We start from the raw sequence: 13,405 nt of genomic DNA on the forward strand, positions 1-13,405 counted from the left end.
ATGTCGTCAGGTACCACTGGGTCGTATCCTATATACTCCCTTCACTCAATAGGGGTTACCTCCCGGGAAGCCATCCCCATTGGCGAATTTGTGGGGGTGATTGAGTATAACCGGTAAGCTAACCTCCAATTTGTGGGGTGCTTAGGTAGATGGGGATCACTTATTTCTCTGTGTCCCCTAAGACTATATTCCTAAATTCAATACCACAGGGGGATAGCTTTCTATATCGGATAAGGAATCACTTGATAGGGAAATCTCTATGGATCATGGAAAGATCATATTTATTAATATCCAAACTAAAAAAATGATGAATAGCTTTAATTTAGCTGTTTAGATATAGTTAATTGGCGAGATATACCAACAGGTGCGGTTGCCTTAAGGAATATGGCAATTCCAATATAAATAGCAGCCCTCCTTCATATAATCAGCCAGATCTTATTAAATCTGGTCCAGATATAGCCGTTCAGATATACTTAATTGACAACATATATCAATCGGTGGGGTTGCCTTAAGGAATATAGCAATTCCAATTCTCATATAAATAGCAACCTTCCTTCATATATTCAGCCAGATCTTATTTAATCTGATCTAGGCGTAGGCAATAATGCTTTCCTTAGAGGTATAGCCACCTCAATTCTTATTAAGAAGCAAAGTGTCTGTCATAATGGTTTATCCAATTCATCTAAGAAATAATATATTCCATGTGTCAGAGATTCATTACTCTCTATTTACACTGTTAAAGAGTTAATTCTTATTATGTTACAGTGTAATGAAATTATCATATAGGGAGATGTGGCAATTCCATGTGCTATATATATAATAACCCTTAGTGGTCCAGATTCCACAATGAGGAATTTTCTTATAAACCGCTGAAACACACAGCTGTTTGACTGACTTCCAAATATATCTATCTCACTTTGTAACAGTCTTATGATAGAGAAACTGTTACATATTCGGTCACTTAGTTATCTAAAGGTAAACAGACTCAGTGTGAGGGTAATATAATATATCAAATGCGCTGTCAATAATCGTGGTAACTGGTGTAATAATGTGGTATATTGAGTATGCTAGTAAGGCATATAACTGCTCTCCAGCCTTTAAGTGTTACCAATCAATTTGTTACACTGTAAAGGATTTATGGTGTACTGTTAGGACATGCAGCTGCTAGGCTGACTCAAAGATTTATCCATTTGTAACAATTATGTAACAGTTATATACATGTTACTGGTATTACATAGAAATAGTATGACACAGGCCAGCAGTCCCATGTGTCTAGATTCCACAATAGGAGATTTTCTTTGTCTTATAAACTGCTGGAACACACAGCTGCTAGACTGACTTCAAATATATATATTACTTTGTAACAGTCTTATAGTAAAGAGACTGTTACACACTGTCATTTAGTTATCTCAAGGTTAGCAGATTCTGTGTGAGGATAGTGTTCTGTTAGAACATGCAGCTGCTAGGCTGACTCATAGAAAATGTATCCATTTGTAACAAATGACACATACAGCATTAAATTAATATCTATAGCAGCCCATGTGACATCTCTACTCTTATCATAATTGTCTGGTTATTGCCAATCTGGACAGCAGGAGTGATATATATTCACTAGTCCCAATATCCCATCATATAAATATACCCACACTGATATACTTTCTTATCAAGAGTTATTAGTAGCTATCTGTATGCACTTTAGACATTGTAATTGCTAAGTGACATCATATCTAGTGTATTCCATTCTTATAGCTCAGCTTCTATTCCCTATTAGTGGAGACTAACAGCTAACATCATAATCATATATTTTTGTTTTATAACATTTCACATGAGTCAAATACACGCGGACACGCCGTGCCCTACACATGTGTTTCACTGCATCTATGGCAACTTACATTAAAGCTAACAAGAAAGCACACTCGTTCTGTCTTTAAACTGATAAAAGAAACCCCAATAATATGGGGCATGCAAAAATTGAGATAAAACTCAGTTTTGCTCCTCTCCACGGAAATCTTTAATAAAAGGCGAAATATTTGTTAGTTCTGAAGAGAAACCAGAGCATGACCAAGATTCCACCTGTCGCCTGAGTGCCATGCCAGCAGTTCTCATTGAGCTCAAAGTGAGCACCCAATTTGAAAGAAAGAAAGCAGATTTCTCACCAGGCTTCCCTTAGCTATAAACATGGTTTGTACTCTTTTCCATGTGTTCCCAGATCTTTCAAGCAATTAGTATAGTCAAGAAAGTTCTGTTTGAAAAGAAACAAACATTTACTGTCATTTCTATGCAAATGAGCTTACATTAAAGCACACTCGTTCTATCTTTAAACAGATAAAATAAAACCCCAATAAGATGGGGCATGCAAAATTTGAGATAAAACTCAGTTTTGCTCCTCTCCACGGAAATCTTTAGTAAAAGGCGAAAGATTTGTTCGTTCTGAAGAGAAACCAGAGCATGACCAAGATTCCACCTGTCGCCTGAGTGCCATGCCAGCAGTCCTCATTCAGCTCAAAGTGAGCACCCAATTTGAAAGAAAGAAAGCAGATTTCTCACCAGGCTTCCCCTTGCTATAAGCATGGTTTGTACTCTTTTCCATGTGCTCCCAGATCTTTCAAGCAAGTAGCATGGTCAAGAAAGTTCTGTTTGAAAAGAAACAGACATTTACTATCATTGTTATACAAATAAACTTACATTAAAGCCAACAAGAAAGCACACTCGTTCTGTCTTTAAACTGATAAAAGAAACCCCAATAATATGGGGCATGCAAAAATTGAGATAAAACTCAGTTTTGCTCCTCTCCACGGAAATCTTTAATAAAAGGCGAAAGATTTGTTCATTCTGAAGAGAAACCAGAGCATGACCAAGATTCCACCTGTCGCCTGAGTGCCATGCCAGCAGTCCTCATTCAGATCAAAGTGAGCGCCCAATTTGAAAGAAAGCAGATTTCTCACCTGGCTTCTCCTTGCTATAAGCATGGTTTGTACTGTATTCCATGTGCTCCCAGATCTTTCAAGCAAGTAGCATGGTCAAGAAAGTTCTGTTTGAAAAGAAACAAACATTTACTGTAATTTCTATGCAAATGAGCTTTCATTAAAGCACACTCATTCTATCTTTAAACCGATAAAAGAAAATCCAAAAAGATGGGGCATGCAAAAATTGAGGTAAAACTCAGTTTTGCTCCTCTCCACGGAAATCTTTAGTAAAAGGCGAAAGATTTGTTCGTTCTGAAGAGAAACCAGAGCATGACCAAGATTTTCATCTGAAAATATGTGTTCTCCCTGCAGTTGTTGTCCCCAGATGAGAGTTCCCTTGTGCTGCCTCAGTTGAATCTCCTTTACTTGACAGAGATGTGCCTGAGCAGCGGCCCTCCCCAGCCCTATCCCAAATCATACTTATTTTGCATAGGAGATACCATGGTCATGAAGATTGTTCTCCCAGGGTGAGGTTCATTCATTGCATTCTGGGTATGCTGACCCCTGTGATTTCCCCAAATGTGGGAAACTCGACTGCATTATTTGTGGTAGTGGGGGACTGTGTTTGTGCTTTCCTCTGGTCAGCTCTGGTAAAAGTCAGATTTCTTTGTCTCAGATCTTCCTCTAGCCTTGTTCTTCTTTCGAGAGTTCCCTTGTGCTGCCTCAGTTGGATCTCCTTCACTTGACAGGGGGTGCCCGAGCAGCAATCCTCCACAGCTCTAGCCCAACTCCTACTTACCTGCCAGGTGAGATACTATGATCTTCACTGTTAGGGCAATCAGGATGTGGAATTCCCTGCCAGGGAAGGTGGTAATGGCGGACTCTGTAATTGGATTTAAAAAAGGAATGGATACATTTCTGAATGAAAAAGCTATCTAAGGTTATAATACTTAAAATATCAACATGGTTAATCCGGGGGTAACATGAGTTATAGTAGCTAACTAGTCATAAAACATTATTCAGCAAGTATGTAGAATCATCACAACTTAAAACAGGTTGAACACGATGGGCAATTTGCCTCTATTCAACCTCAAAAACTATGTTACTATATGTTACTATATTACTATGTTACTGTAGTATACAGAAAACCAAAATGCAATGAACAGTGATAGTGAGCACTGATGAGGATACTAGAACTGACACTGAGCAGCAAGATGCAGCACTGGACTATTAGTAATGTACTGTAGTATGCTGAGCACCACAATGCAGCACAAGACAATGAGCAGTGATACTGAGCACTGATGAGGATACTACTGAGAACTGACACTGAGCAGGAGAGACACACTACTAGTATTACTGAGCAGCAATAAGTAACCACTGATACTGAGCACTGATATTGAGATTTCCACTGAGAGAACATAGCCACGTCCATTCCGCTCTCTCTTCAAAGCACGAGTAAAAATGGCGGCAACAAGCAGCTCTTTATATGGAATCCGAATCTCGCGAGAATCCGACAGCGGGATGATGACATTTTCCCTTGTTCAGGTTTTCCGAGTCAGGCGGGAACAACCGAGCCTGCCTCGGACCAGTGTAAACAACGTGGAGTTCGTGGGGAATTCGGTTCTCGGAGAACCGAACCCGCTCCTCTCTACCTTATACCCATCAATTTTTTTATTTTCAATCTAAGCCCCTGCAGTTTTCTGTAAGCATCTGCTTCGCTATGATGATCAACAAGTCACAAGGGCAAACACTCAGGGCTTGAGGCGTAGATCTTAGGACCAGCTGCTACAAGCATGGCAGAGGTGTCACTATCACTGGTGACACGCAGAGAGGTGGCGAGGGAGATTGTAATGCAGTGCGCGCAGATAAGCAGCGCAATGGTAAAAAGGAGGCATGGTTTCATAGGTAGGGGCGTGGCCTGGTGGCCTGAATCTACATTTTGTTGCTCCGGGTGTCCCGGGGGTTGGGGGCTGCACCCGGGGACTAGTGTGTGAGCAGTGCTGGCTCCTGCACAGTGAAAGGGCATGGCCACCCAGCATGACGCCTCCCTTCTTGACCATGCTGTAATTGCAGTCGCACTGCAGTTCAGCGTGATCATAAAAAATGGTGTAGCCTCCTGCTGGTGCAGACTGTATGTGCGCGCAGGAAGCCGCCACCATTTTTGTGATCACAGCGGCTGAATGTGATGTCATACAGCCGCTGTGACCACGCCCCCTGTGTCTCCTCCGTTGCAGACCCCATTTTGAAGCCTTGCCCCCGCACCGCTCCATCCCTGACTTGGAAATGGAGTGTTGCTGACCCACCTATCCCCCCCCCCGCCCCGATTGACAGGCAGAGGCGATCGCATTCTCTGCGGGGTGCCGCAGAAAATGCAGGCACATGCGTATGCTCTTAGCAATTTTTGCAGTTGGATCGCTTATTGTGATTGCAATCCAACCTGAATCAGGCCCTATTACCTATCACAATGCGCTGCGGGCAGTACAAAATTGGGTTAATATAGGAGAAAAACCCCCAGACCTGTGCTCCTTAACTGTACCTGGTGGCTAGTGGAGCGGCTGCCCAGTAATCAGTGTCCACGCCAGTGCGCACACGGTCCACCCCCTACGGCCACGCTCCCCTTCATCAGCGGCCTCGTGATCCGGAAGGGTGGTGTGTGTGTGACTGACCTTAGGATGAAACCGGACCCTCCGCTGCAGTGACCCAGCAACCAGGGCACGGGAGTATACAGCGCCGCTGGGAGTGATGAAGCTGCAGTAAAGATGTCTATTAGACCTAGCCTGCTGCAGCCCTTGTAGATTCTCATAAAACAAGTTCTTCTTTTCTTGTCAAAATTTATAGCTAAGAATAGGCTGCCTGAGGCAGGCCCCTGTTAAGTGGCCTGCTACTGAAGGCACCAACTACAAACTGAGCTCCCTGTTCATGGAAGCGGGGTTATAGAGGAGAATGCACTGAGCATCTTGGGAACAGTCAAAAGCTTTGAGCCGGTTGGTGCCTCAGATCAAGATCCTACTCTACACCCCAATGTGAATCCTTGTGGAGTCCAGTGTACCCCACAGAAGAAATTAATGTGTCACACCCATTGGCAGCAACCTTAGAATAGCTGCTGACGGGCACAATTGAGAAAGGAAGGGGGGGGGGGACATTTGAATCCAGCACATAAATGCAATTCAAATATGTAATTTGTACCTTCCTATTTTAAAATATAATGGATGAACCTCACCCTGTGATAACAATCTTCATGATCAAGAGATCTCATATGCAAAATAAGTATGAGTTGGGATAGGGCTGGGGAGGGTGGCTGCTCGGGCAGCCCCTCCCCCGTCAAGTTAAGGAGATTCAACTGAGGAAGCACAAGGGAACTCTCGTCTGGGGACAACAACTGCAGGGAGACCACATCTTTTCAGATGAACATGGGAGGGCGGAAGGCTGCCTAATACTGAAGCACCATCAAATATCAAACCATATGCAACATCTAGTACAAGCCTTCCTGGGGGAAGGTCTGCAGCAGACGGATTTGCATACAGTGATGTTATTCAAGCAGTGGGCCAAAGTTGGCTGGAACCCTCATCTGCATATGAAAAGAGAAAAGGGGCGTGCAGGGCATGGCGGCCTTTTGCAGTGCTTGGATGACCCCTAGTTCTCATTAAACACCCCCACCCTCCTTTGGTGTGGGGCTCATGTTGGCCATGCCCCATCCCCTGAAGCATTCAAGCTGATTTCTTGCAGCAGCTGGGCACTGTAACAGCTCCAGAGCTGTTCTGTAAGGCAAGTAAAAGGGTGTGGGCCCTGCAGCACCACCTGTAGTTTGCATTGTGCGTTGGAAGGCACAAAGTAAGCAGACGGGAGGAGAAGTCAGGATAGTGCGCAAGGGCATCCTTTTCTCTTAGTCCGTAGAGGATGCTGGGGTCACATTAAGAACCATGGGGTATAGACGGGATCCGCAAGAGACATGGGCACTTTAAGACTATCAAAGGGTGTGAACTGGCTCCTCCCTCTATGCCCCTCCTCCAGACTCCAGTTATAGGAACTGTGCCCATGGAGACGGACATTTCGAGGAAAGGATTTATTGTTAAACTAAGGTGAGCATCTTACCAGCTCACACCTTAAGCATGCCGCAGAACGTGGCATTCAACAGAACACAAGCCAACGGCATGAACAATTGCAGCAAAAAGCTGACCAGAACCATAACACAACATGTGTATAACCACAAGTAATAACTGCAGACACAGTATGGACTGGGACGGGTGCCCAGCATCCTCTACAGACTAAGAGAAAAGGATTTACCGGTAGGTATTAAAATCCTATTTTCTCATACGACCTAGAGGATGCTGGGGTCACATTAAGAACCATGGGGTTATACCAAAGCTCTTGAACGGGTGGAAGAGTGCGTACGACTCTGCAGCACCGAATGACCCAACTTGAAGTTATCATCGGCCAAGGTATCAAACTTGTAAAACTTAGCAAAAGTGTTTACTAAATAGCTGCTCGGCAAAGTTGCAATGCCGAGACTCCCCGACCAGCTGCCCAGGATGAACCCACCTTTCTAGTAGAATGGGTCTTCACCTAATTCAGTAACGGCAATCCTGCCATGGAATGAGCATGCTGAATCTTACCACAGATCCAGCGCATAATGGTCTACATGGAAGCAGGACACCCAATCCTGTTGGGAGCATACAGGACAAACAGAGCCTCTGTTTTCCTAATCTGAACCGTTCTGGTGACATAAATTTTCAAAGTTCTGACCACAGCCAGAGACTTTGACTCAACGAAGGTGTCAGTGGCCAAAGGCACCATGTGGAAAGATGAACCACCTTCGGCAGAAATTGTTGACGTGTCCTCAATTCTGCTCTATCTTCATGAAAGATCAAATAAAGGCTCTTGTGATACTGCATGGTTTGTACTGTTTTCCATGTGCTCCCAGATCTTTCAAGCAAGTAGCATGGTCAAGAAAGTTCTGTTTGAAAAGAAACAAACATTTACTGTCATTGTTATGCAAATAAACTTACATTAAAGCTAACAAGAAAGCAAACTCGTTCTGTCTTTAAACTGATAAAAGAAACCCCAATAATATGGGCATACCTCCCAACTTTGTCGGCTCGCAAAGAGGGACACACGCGCGGCGAAGTCGCGCGCGCTCCCAAAAAGGGTGTGGCCTAAGTAAAAGGGGGCGTGGCTTCGCGGGAGGACCCGCGATCGCGAGTCACGCCCCCGTTTTCGGCACTGAGCGGGCATGCCCAGCGCTCTGTGAGCCGCTGGCATGCCACCTCTCCCTCTGACTTCAGTGAATAGACGCTGTGCGCATGCGCACAGCGTCTATTCACCGCTGCTCTGCTAAGCAGGGCAGCGACAGACAGAGCCTCCCAATTGTCCTCCCCACCGCGGGACACTGCGGCCCGCAGGTGGGACAGCGGGACAGTCCCCAAAAAACGGGACTGTCCTGCGAAAATCGGGACAGTTGGGAGGTATGATATGGGGCATGCAAAAATTGAGATAAAACTCAGTTTTGCTCCTCTCCACGGAAATCTTTAGTAAAAGGCGAAAGATTTGTTCGTTCTGAAGAGAAACCAGAGCATGACCAAGATTCCACCTGTCGCCTGAGTGCCATGCCAGCAGTCCTCATTCAGCTCAAAGTGAGCACCCAATTTGAAAGAAAGAAAGCAGATTTCTCACCAGGCTTCCCCTTGCTATAAACATGGTTTGTACTCTTTTCCATGTGCTCCCAGATCTTTCAAGCAATTAGTATGGTCAAGAAAGTTCTGCTTGAAAAGAAACAGACATTTATTGTCATTGTTATGCAAATAAACTTACATTAAAGCTAACAAGAAAGCACACTCGTTCTGTCTTTAAACTGATAAAAGAAACCCCAATAATATGGGGCATGCAAAAATTGAGATAAAATTCAGTTTTGCTCCTCTCCACGGATAATCTTTAATAAAAGGCGAAAGATTTGTTCGTTCTGAAGAGAAACCAGAGCATGACCAAGATTCCACCTGTCGCCTGAGTGCTGTGCCAGCAGTCCTCATTCAGATCAAAGTGAGTGCCCAATTTGAAAGAAAGCAGATTTCTCACCTGGCTTCTCCTTGCTATAAGCATGGTTTGTACTGTATTCCATGTGCTCCCAGATCTTTAAAGCAAGTAGCATGGTCAAGAAAGTTCTGTTTGAACATAAATAAACATTTACTGTCATTTCTATGCAAATGAGCTTACATTAAAGCACACTCATTCTATCTTTAAACCGGTAAAAGAAACCCCAAAAAGATGGGGCATGCAAAAATTGAGATAAAACTCGGTTTTGCTCCTCTCCACGGAAATCTTTAGTAAGAGGCGAAAGATTTGTTCGTTCTGAAGAGAAACCAGAGCATGACCAAGATTTTTATATGAAAATATGTGTTCTCCCTGCAGTTGTTGTCCCCAGATGAGAGTTCCCTTGTGCTGCTTCAGCTGAATCTCCTTTACTTGACAGAGATGTGCCTGAGCAGCGGCCCTCCCCAGCCCTATCCCAAATCATACTTATTTTGCATAGGCGATACCATGGTCATGAAGATTGTTCTCCCAGGGTGAGGTTCATTCATTGCATTCTGGGTATGCTGACCCCTGTGATTTCCCCAAATGTGGGAAACTCGACTGCATTATTTGTGGTAGTGGGGGACTGTGTTTGTGCTTTCCTCTAGTCAGCTCTGGTAAAAGTCAGATTTATTTGTCTCAGATCTTCCTCTAGCCTTGTTCTTCTTTCGAGAGTTCCCTTGTGCTGCCTCAGTTGGATCTCTTTCACTTGACAGGGGGGTGCCCGAGTAGCGACCCTCCCCAGCTCTAGTCCAACTCCTACTTACCTGCCAGGTGAGATACTATGATCATGAAGGTGCTTCTCCCAGGGCAAGGCTCACCCATTGCACTCTGGGTGTGGTGCCCCTGCGATTTCCCCAAATGTGGGAAGCTTGACTGCATAATTTGTGTTTCCCCTGGTCGGCTCTCGTATAATTCAGATCTCTTTGTCTCAGGTCTCTCTCCAGCCTAGTTTGCTGTCTGTTTCCACTTCTTTTTTCATGAGCCCCTCCCTTTTATACCCTTGTGCACTATCCTGACTTCTCCTCTTGTCTGCTTACTTTGTGCCTTCCAATGCACAATGCAAACTACTGGTAGTGCTGCAGGGCCCACACCCTTTTACTTGCCGTACAGAGCAGCTCTGGAGCTGTTACAGTGCCCAGCTGCTGCAAGAAATCAGCTTGAATGCTTCAGGGGCTGGGGCATAGCCAACATGAGCCCCACACCGAAGGAGGGTGGAGGTGTTTAATGCGAACTAGGGGTCATCCAAGCGCCGCAAAAGGCCGCTATGCCCTGCACGCCCCTTTTCTCTTTTCATATGCAGACGAGGGTTGAAGCCAACTTTGACCCACTGCTTGGATGACATCACCGTATGCAAATCCATCTGCTGCAGGCCTTCCCCCAGGAATGCTTGCACTAGTTGTTGCATTTGGTTTGTTGTTTGGGGGTGCTTCATTATTAGGCAGCCTTCTGCCCTCCCATGTTCATCTGAAAATATGTGTTCTCCCTGCAGTTGTTGTCCCCAGATGAGAGTTCCCTTGTGCTGCCTCAGTTGAATCTCCTTTACTTGACAGAGATGTGCCTGAGCAGCGGCCCTCCCCAGCCCTATCCCAAATCATACTTATTTTGCATAGGAGATACCATGGTCATGAAGATTGTTCTCCCAGGGTGAGGTTCATTCATTGCATTCTGGGTATGCTGACCCCTGTGATTTCCCCAAATGTGGGAAACTCGACTGCATTATTTGTGGTAGTGGGGGACTGTGTTTGTGCTTTCCTCTGGTCAGCTCTGGTAAAAGTCAGATTTATTTGTCTCAGATCTTCCTCTAGCCTTGTTCTTCTTTCGAGAGTTCCCTTGTGCTGCCTCAGTTGAATCTCCTTCACTTGACAGGGGGGTACCCGAGCAGCGACCCTCCCCAGCTCTAGCCCAACTTCTACTTACCTGGCAGGTGAGATACTATGATCATGTAGGTGCTTCTCCCAGGGCAAGGCTCACCCATTGCACTCTGGGTGTGCTACTCCTGCGATTTCCCCAAATGTGGGAAACTTGACTGCATAATTTGTGTTTCCCCTGGTCGGCTCTCGTATAATTCAGATCTCTTTGTCTCAGGTCTCTCTCCAGCCTAGTTTGCTGTCTGTTTCAACTTCTCTTTTCTTGAGCCGCTCCCTTCTATGCCCTTGCGCACTATCCTGACTTCTCCCGTCTGCTTACTTTGTGCCTTCCAATGCACAATGCAAACTACAGGTAGTGCTGCAGGGCCCACACCCTTTTACTTGCCGTTCAGAGCAGCTCTGGAGCTGTTACAGTGCCCAGCTGCTGCAAGAAATCAGCTTGAATGCTTCAGGGGCTGGGGCATAGCCAACATGAGCCCCACACCGAAGGAGGGTGGAGGTGTTTAATGCGAACTAGGGGTCATCCAAGCGCCGCAAAAGGCCGCCATGCCCTGCACGCCCCTTTTCTCTTTTCATATGCAGACGAGGGTTGAAGCCAACTTTGACCCACTGCTTGGATGACATCACCATATGCAAATCCATCTGCTGCAGGCCTTCCCCCAGGAATGCTTGTACTAGTTGTTGCATTTGGTTTGTTGTTTGGGGGTGCTTCAGTATTAGGCTGCCTTCTGCCCTCCCATGTTCATCTGAAAATATGTGTTCTCCCTGCAGTTGTTGTCCCCAGATGAGAGTTCCCTTGTGCTGCCTCAGTTGAATCTCCTTTACTTGACAGAGATGTGCCTGAGCAGCGGCCCTCCCCAGCCCTATCCCAAATCATACTTATTTTGCATAGGCGATACCATGGTCATGAAGATTGTTCTCCCAGGGTGAGGTTCATTCATTGCATTCTGGGTATGCTGACCCCTGTGATTTCCCCAAATGTGGGAAACTCAACTGCATTATTTGTGGTAGTGGGGGACTGTGTTTGTGCTTTCCTCTGGACAGCTCTGGTAAAAGTCAGATTTATTTGTCTCAGATCTTCCTCTAGCCTTGTTCTTCTTTCGAGAGTTCCCTTGTGCTGCCTCAGTTGGATCTCTTTCACTTGACAGGGGGGTGCCCGAGCAGCGACCCTCCCCAGCTCTAGCCCAACTCCTACTTACTTGCCAGGTGAGATACTATGATCATGAAGGTGCTTCTCCCAGGGCAAGGCTCACCCATTGCACTCTGGGTGTGGTGCCCCTGCGATTTCCCCAAATGTGGGAAGCTTGACTGCATAATTTGTGTTTCCCCTGGTCGGCTCTCGTATAATTCAGATCTCTTTGTCTCAGGTCTCTCTCCAGCCTAGTTTGCTGTCTGTTTCCACTTCTTTTTTCATGAGCCCCTCCCTTTTATACCCTTGTGCACTATCCTGACTTCTCCTCCTGTCTGCTTACTTTGTGCCTTCCAATGCACAATGCAAACTACAGGTAGTGCTGTAGGGCCCACACCCTTTTACTTGCCGTACAGAGCAGCTCTGGAGCTGTTACAGTGCCCAGCTACTGCAAGAAATCAGCTTGAATGCTTCAGGGGCTGGGGCACAGCCAACATGAGCCCCACACCGAAGGAGGGTGGAGGTGTTTAATGTGAACTAGGGGTCATCCAAGCGCCGCAAAAGGCCGCCATGCCCTGCACGCCCCTTTTCTCTTTTCATATGCAGACGAGGGTTGAAGCCAACTTTGACCCACTGCTTGGATGACATCACCGTATGCAAATCCATCTGCTGCAGGCCTTCCCCCAGGAATGCTTGCACTAGTTGTTGCATTTGGTTTGTTGTTTGGGGGTGCTTCAGTATTAGGCAGCCTTCTGCCCTCCCATGTTCATCTGAAAATATGTGTTCTCCCTGCAGTTGTTGTCCCCAGAAGAGAGTTCCCTTGTGCTGCCTCAGTTGAATCTCCTTTACTTGACAGAGATGTGCCTGAGCAGCGGCCCTCCCCAGCCCTATCCCAAATCATACTTATTTTGCATAGGAGATACCATGGTCATGAAGATTGTTCTCCCAGGGTGAGGTTCATTCATTGCATTCTGGGTATGCTGACCCCTGTGATTTCCAAAATGTGGGAAACTCGACTGCATTATTTGTGGTAGTGGGGGACTGTGTTTGTGCTTTCCTCTGGTCAGCTCTGGTAAAAGTCAGATTTATTTGTCTCAGATCTTCCTCTAGCCTTGTTCTTCTTTCGAGAGTTTCCTTGTGCTGCCTCAGTTGGATCTCTTTCACTTGACAGAGGGGTGCCCGAGCAGCGACCCTCCCCAGCTCTAGCCCAACTCCTACTTACCTGCCAGGTGAGATACTATGATCATGAAGGTGCTTCTCCCAGGGCAAGGCTCACCCATTGCACTCTGATTTCCCCAAATGTGGGAAGCTTGACTGCATAATTTGTGTTTCCCCTGGTCGGCTCTCGTATAATTCAGATCTCTTTGTCTCAGGTCTCTCTCCAGCCTAGTTTGCTGTCTGTTTCCACTTCTTTTTTCATGAGCCCCTCCCTTTTA

General features: G+C 45.9%; 15 non-coding genes across 15 annotated transcripts; 8 read left to right on the forward strand and 7 right to left on the reverse strand.

Annotated features, from left to right (window-relative positions):
- Window positions 1–1,943: 1,943 nt before the first annotated feature.
- Window positions 1,944–2,059, reverse strand: LOC135009279 (U5 spliceosomal RNA). Its single transcript, XR_010208837.1, has one exon. It is a non-coding gene; the product is annotated as a U5 spliceosomal RNA (small nuclear RNA).
- Window positions 2,060–2,334: 275 nt separating this feature from the next.
- On the reverse strand, window positions 2,335–2,450 carry LOC135009249 (U5 spliceosomal RNA). Its single transcript, XR_010208808.1, has one exon. It is a non-coding gene; the product is annotated as a U5 spliceosomal RNA (small nuclear RNA).
- A 286-nt stretch (window positions 2,451–2,736) lies between these two features.
- LOC135009268 (U5 spliceosomal RNA) lies at window positions 2,737–2,852 on the reverse strand. Its single transcript, XR_010208826.1, has one exon. It is a non-coding gene; the product is annotated as a U5 spliceosomal RNA (small nuclear RNA).
- A 270-nt stretch (window positions 2,853–3,122) lies between these two features.
- On the reverse strand, window positions 3,123–3,238 carry LOC135009266 (U5 spliceosomal RNA). Its single transcript, XR_010208824.1, has one exon. It is a non-coding gene; the product is annotated as a U5 spliceosomal RNA (small nuclear RNA).
- Window positions 3,239–3,382: 144 nt separating this feature from the next.
- LOC135009138 (U1 spliceosomal RNA) lies at window positions 3,383–3,546 on the forward strand. Its single transcript, XR_010208724.1, has one exon. It is a non-coding gene; the product is annotated as a U1 spliceosomal RNA (small nuclear RNA).
- Window positions 3,547–8,366: 4,820 nt separating this feature from the next.
- On the reverse strand, window positions 8,367–8,479 carry LOC135009283 (U5 spliceosomal RNA). The gene has a single exon (XR_010208841.1). It is a non-coding gene; the product is annotated as a U5 spliceosomal RNA (small nuclear RNA).
- Window positions 8,480–8,765: 286 nt separating this feature from the next.
- On the reverse strand, window positions 8,766–8,882 carry LOC135009286 (U5 spliceosomal RNA). The gene has a single exon (XR_010208844.1). It is a non-coding gene; the product is annotated as a U5 spliceosomal RNA (small nuclear RNA).
- Window positions 8,883–9,152: 270 nt separating this feature from the next.
- Window positions 9,153–9,268, reverse strand: LOC135009260 (U5 spliceosomal RNA). The gene has a single exon (XR_010208819.1). It is a non-coding gene; the product is annotated as a U5 spliceosomal RNA (small nuclear RNA).
- Window positions 9,269–9,412: 144 nt separating this feature from the next.
- LOC135009017 (U1 spliceosomal RNA) lies at window positions 9,413–9,576 on the forward strand. The gene has a single exon (XR_010208607.1). It is a non-coding gene; the product is annotated as a U1 spliceosomal RNA (small nuclear RNA).
- A 152-nt stretch (window positions 9,577–9,728) lies between these two features.
- Window positions 9,729–9,891, forward strand: LOC135009203 (U1 spliceosomal RNA). The gene has a single exon (XR_010208777.1). It is a non-coding gene; the product is annotated as a U1 spliceosomal RNA (small nuclear RNA).
- A 674-nt stretch (window positions 9,892–10,565) lies between these two features.
- LOC135009150 (U1 spliceosomal RNA) lies at window positions 10,566–10,729 on the forward strand. Its single transcript, XR_010208733.1, has one exon. It is a non-coding gene; the product is annotated as a U1 spliceosomal RNA (small nuclear RNA).
- A 152-nt stretch (window positions 10,730–10,881) lies between these two features.
- Window positions 10,882–11,044, forward strand: LOC135009095 (U1 spliceosomal RNA). Its single transcript, XR_010208683.1, has one exon. It is a non-coding gene; the product is annotated as a U1 spliceosomal RNA (small nuclear RNA).
- Window positions 11,045–11,715: 671 nt separating this feature from the next.
- On the forward strand, window positions 11,716–11,879 carry LOC135009301 (U1 spliceosomal RNA). The gene has a single exon (XR_010208859.1). It is a non-coding gene; the product is annotated as a U1 spliceosomal RNA (small nuclear RNA).
- A 152-nt stretch (window positions 11,880–12,031) lies between these two features.
- On the forward strand, window positions 12,032–12,194 carry LOC135009209 (U1 spliceosomal RNA). Its single transcript, XR_010208783.1, has one exon. It is a non-coding gene; the product is annotated as a U1 spliceosomal RNA (small nuclear RNA).
- Window positions 12,195–12,868: 674 nt separating this feature from the next.
- Window positions 12,869–13,031, forward strand: LOC135009034 (U1 spliceosomal RNA). Its single transcript, XR_010208624.1, has one exon. It is a non-coding gene; the product is annotated as a U1 spliceosomal RNA (small nuclear RNA).
- Window positions 13,032–13,405: the final 374 nt, after the last annotated feature.

The sequence above is a fragment of the Pseudophryne corroboree genome, unplaced genomic scaffold (assembly GCF_028390025.1).
Source record: "Pseudophryne corroboree isolate aPseCor3 unplaced genomic scaffold, aPseCor3.hap2 scaffold_225, whole genome shotgun sequence".
NCBI classification, from domain to species: Eukaryota; Metazoa; Chordata; class Amphibia; order Anura; family Myobatrachidae; genus Pseudophryne; species Pseudophryne corroboree.